Source organism: Carlito syrichta, unplaced genomic scaffold, assembly GCF_000164805.1.
Source record: "Carlito syrichta isolate Samal-C Ts95f unplaced genomic scaffold, Tarsius_syrichta-2.0.1 Scaffold142856, whole genome shotgun sequence".
NCBI classification, from domain to species: domain Eukaryota; kingdom Metazoa; phylum Chordata; class Mammalia; order Primates; family Tarsiidae; genus Carlito; species Carlito syrichta.
In genome coordinates this window covers 255,722-260,399 of record NW_007086952.1, presented here as the reverse complement: position 1 = coordinate 260,399, position 4,678 = coordinate 255,722, and the positions used below count along the sequence as shown (strand labels likewise).

The window sequence follows — 4,678 nt, the reverse complement described above, 5'->3', positions numbered from 1 at the left end:
GGGCAGTGATGTGGTCCCCTGTTAACCCTCTGCCCGCCGGCGCTGCTTGATGCGGAGTAACTGCAGGCAGAGTGGCTGGGTTTACTTTAAGAGGAGTTTGCATTCATAAACACTGGACCACGTTGCTGCTTGACTGGGGTGTTGCTTCCAAACCTATACGTGTTTAGGTTTTAATTGAAGTTTTAAAAAAAATGTAAAAATCTTTGAATTTGTACTCGGTTTCTCCAGGCTGTACCTCCCTCCTCCCCCTGTCCCCGAGGTATACTTTGAAACGCGTTTAAGTATTAAGAGGGCCTGTAGTATATTTAGCTGCTGAGGGCAGAGGTTTGTGTAATGGTTGTTGGTCTGGATAGGTCTTTTGTCCAGAGAGAGCCCCAGGGTTAAATCTTGTTAGGCCTAGGTCGAGGCAGTTTCTACTTTCGGAAAAGTTTAGTTCCATGCCATTTCTCAATTAAAAAAAAAAAAAAAAAAGGATTTCAAAATATTTTAGCCTGTCCTGTCTGTGAGATGGAGTAGGGTGTAGTGCAGGTCCAGAGAGAGGTCAGCTCTTCAAATTCCTAGTCCCAGTCCTCTTTGCATTATATTACAGTTATTTCTCCCTAGAAAGTATTTCATTTTAGGGGGCCTGGTCTACCTTGCTGACTTTGACCATTCTCTTGCATAAAATATCTCCTTTCCCAGAAAGTCATATCTTTGACAACCTTTCAAAAAAGAGTGCTAGGGCTGTGTGTGTGTGGGGAGAATTTCTTGAAAATACAGCACTGGAAGGGATTCTCTGCTGTCTTCACGTTGAAATTAAAATTAGATTTTTTTCATGTTTTTGAAAGGCAGTATTACTTTGTAGTGTCCAGGTTTTGATATTATACTTGAATCACTGTAATTTATTGTCTTTCGCAATAAATTACAGTGTTTCTGGGAATGGAACTATTTTAAGAAATGGTTAACTTGTCACATGCCATTATTGTTTTAAAAGTCTTATAAGTTTTTTTTAAAGGAAATGAAGATAAAATTAATGACCAGAATTATATTGCAGAAAGTGCTGAGTGATGGAATAAAACATAAAACTGGAAAAATGCCGTTATAGTAAAGCTGACTTTGTAGTAAAAAAACTTATCTGTGTACTAGAGAGTAAATAAACAAGATTTTTTACTGATCACACATTGCAAAATACTTATATAACCCTAGTCAAATTGCAAAGCATTTCTGTTATTGAAGTGGCCTGGGTAAACAAGTTTTAGTGCATATGTCAGAAGCTTTTTTCCAGCTGTGTGGGTGGGGTTGCTTTATTTTGTTTTGTTTTTTAAATAACAGCAACCAGAATGACAATCTCTTGACCCTATTTTCATTAGCTGATCAATATCAGCTTAAATCTCTAAGCAGAAAATAGCATTTGTGTGTGTGTGTGCCGATTCTTTGTTAATGAAACAGTCAATTTTGTTTATTGTTCTTTGGCTCCTTGCTTTTGTAGTTTTTAGATTTATTTTTTGATGTTGAAAAATTATTACATCTCTTCCAAGTTTTTGATTACATGCTCAATGCATAATAAATCTGAAAACGTATTTTCTTTCTTCATTTCTCCCTTTGCACCTTTATATAAAAAGGAAAAGATCGTAGATATGATGTGAATTTTTCTCAGTAGCCTGTTGCATTTTGGGAAACGAGATCCATGAATGGGGGAACATAAGGTAGAAATGTACTGTGCTCAGTGAAAAGAAAGAAATAATTTTTAGCTTAGAATTCCTTGCTGATTGTCATACCTTCTTTCCTTAGAGCATGTTGGGGACCAGGGACATCAGACCTATTTCTTTGAGTTTTTTTTTTCTACTTTGTATCGAGTACTGGTTAGTAAGCTTTCCTACAATTCTTATTAGTTCTAGCTTCACATATATCTACAGAAGATTTTAAAAAATAAGTATTTCACTTTTCCTTCTAAGCTTCATTTGAGTTAATCCTAGTTAGGTTTAATAACAATGCTCCGTCATGTTAATTGTGCTGGTGGCCCTTCAGTGTCTTTCATGGGACCTGGTTCTGTATTTTTCTTTTTCTTTTTCTTTTTTTTTTTTTTTTTGAGTTGGAGTCTCACTCTGTCACCCAGACTGGAGTGCAGTGGCTGCTCCCAGCCACCGCAGCCTCGACCTGCTGGGCTCCGGCGATCCTTCCGCCTCAGCCTTCCAAGTAGCTGGAACTACAGGTGCGTGTAGTACGCCCGGCTAATTTTTTGATTTTTATTGTAGAGATGAGGTCTCACCAAGTTGCCCAGGCAATCCACTCACTTCGGCCTCCCAAAGCGCGGGATTACAGGCTGAGCCACCAAGCCCGGCCTGTATTTTTCAGTTGTTGGTGCTGCATTAGAAGATTAAAATATGGTTTATACTGTCCAAGATTGACGTTGAATACCTCTGATGTGATTTTTTTGTGTGTGTGCCTGGATTGATACTTCTTCATATTCTATCATTTTTCACTAATTCTACTTGCCACTGGCAAGTAGAAGTGGGTGGGTAGGTGATTCAAGAAGCTTTAGGCTGTATCTTTCTTGTTTATGGATTGTACTAACAATTTTGAGGAACACTTTTAAAACTGGATGTTTTAATTTGTGATGCTGAAAGACTAGTTAGGGGAAGAGATTAAGTATTTGATTTACAATTCAGTATTCATACCAAAGATGTGAATGCATTTGTCATGAGTGTAGTTTTTTTTCCTCCCTTGATTCTGGTATTCTTCTTAGCAGAGAACTCTTTTTGTGCTATTATGTACAATTTGTTATGGATGGAGAATGTAGTAGAAGGCAAAGGAGGGAACATTTTGGGGTTGTAAAGCTGTCATTGAGGAAAAAAATTTCTTTTCAGAAAATTTTCACATATATAAATTATAGTTTTTTGTTTTTGTTTGTTTGTTTTTTGGCATTGGAGTCTCACTCCTTTGTCCAGGCTGGAGTGCAGTGGCACACTCACGGCCACCCCAGCATCCACCTGCTGGGCTCAGGTGATCCTTCTGCCTCAGCCTTCCAAGTAGCCAGAACTACAGGTGTGCGCTACCATGCCCAGCTGATTTTTGATTTGTTGTAGAGATGAGGTCTTGTCAAGTTGCCCGGGCTGGTCTCAGACTCCTGGGCTCAGGCAATCCACTTGCCTCGGCCTTTCAAAGTGCTGGGATTACAGGCTGAGCCGCCAAACCTGGCCTCCTTCCTTTTACTTTTATGTAACTTTTTCAGATTTGGGAAAATGGGAATTCAGTCAAGATACCCTTCATGTTTTATTGCAAAGACTTTTTTTTTTTTTTTGAGTTGAAGTCTCACTCTGTGGTCCAGACTGGAGTGCAGTGGCATGATCACAGTTTACCACAGCCTCAACCTCCTGGGCTCAGGCAATCTTTCTGCCTCGGCCTCCTGAGTACCTGGGACTATAGGTGTGTGACCATGCCCGGCTAATTTTTTTATTTTTTGTAGAGACGGTATCTTGCTATGTTGCCTAGGCTGATCTTGAACTTCTGGTCTCGAGCAGTCCTTTATTCTCAGCCTCCCAAAGCACTAGGATTACAGATGTGAGTCACAGCACCCAGCAACGTAGCAAGACCTTGTCGCAAAAAACAAAAAACAAAAACCAAAAAAAAACCTAGCAGTGCGTGTAGTCCCAGCTATTTGGGATGCTGAGGTGGAAGGATTGCTTGAACCCAGGAGATTGAGAGTGTGGTGAGCTGTGTGTGTGCCACTGCACTCCAGTTTGGTCCCTAGGGTGAGACCTTGACTGGAAAAAATTAAAAAAAAAAAAAAATTCAGCAGTTGAAATACAAGTTAACATTTTGAAAAGAAATTTCAATCTGCATACTTTTTTTTAATGTAATAGACTTGCATTCCCAACCTGAATTTTCTCTATTTCTTAGAAATTAAGAAGTAGGTACTTCTGTATTCTTAGAACTCTGGTTTTGTTGTCATTTTGAAATGGTATTCTCTTTGCTTAATTTTTTGCATTCCAGTGCTCCCACCTCCTCAAGCAGTCCACTAGGAGAAGAGAATAATATATTTTATGGATGCTTAGTGCAAGACTTTTGTGACTCTCTGCCATGGATGACTTTCTTTTAAGGCAATAGCAATAGGGATTTTCCACAGTGCTAAATGGTAGTTGATCTTCAAAAACTAAAATGTAGCACTCAATCAACCTTGATTTAATGTAGGGTATGACATCTTGGGAGTGTTTAATTCCAAAACCAGTAAAAGTTGAATCCTTGATTAGTGGAAGCTCTCTTTGGTGTTGACCTTCCTCTATCCTCCCAACTATAAGATTTATTTAAAGTGTTGATTTTCTGGTGATACAGTACTGTAAAGAGGTGCAAGGGTAACATTTCTGTCAATGCCACCCAGTGTTTCTGTAGCTGATTTTAACAATAGAAGAACTCATAAAAGAACCTTCCTTTTGAAATGGAAGGCTTGAGTTCAGTGGAGTCTGGGCTCACTACCCGCAGCTAATGATAGGCCCTGCTAGTAGAGCCATCTGGTTTTTTTTTGTTTGTTTGTTTTGTTTTAAGATAAAACAAGTCAAATTTATTAGAGTTGTCCACAGTCAGCAAAGGTGATCTTCTTGCTGGTCCTGCCATTCTTGGACCCAAAGCCCTCCATGGCTTATACAACATTCATGCCCTCTTTCACCTTGCCAAAAACCACATGCTTGCCATCCAACCATTC

At 39.2% G+C, this 4,678-nt stretch overlaps 1 protein-coding gene across 1 annotated transcript in view; it reads left to right on the top strand.

The window, feature by feature from the left end:
* Window positions 1-4,678, top strand: part of ARNT (aryl hydrocarbon receptor nuclear translocator) — a 77,161-nt gene that overhangs the window by 622 nt on the left and 71,861 nt on the right. The gene's annotated exons all lie outside the window — the stretch shown is intronic.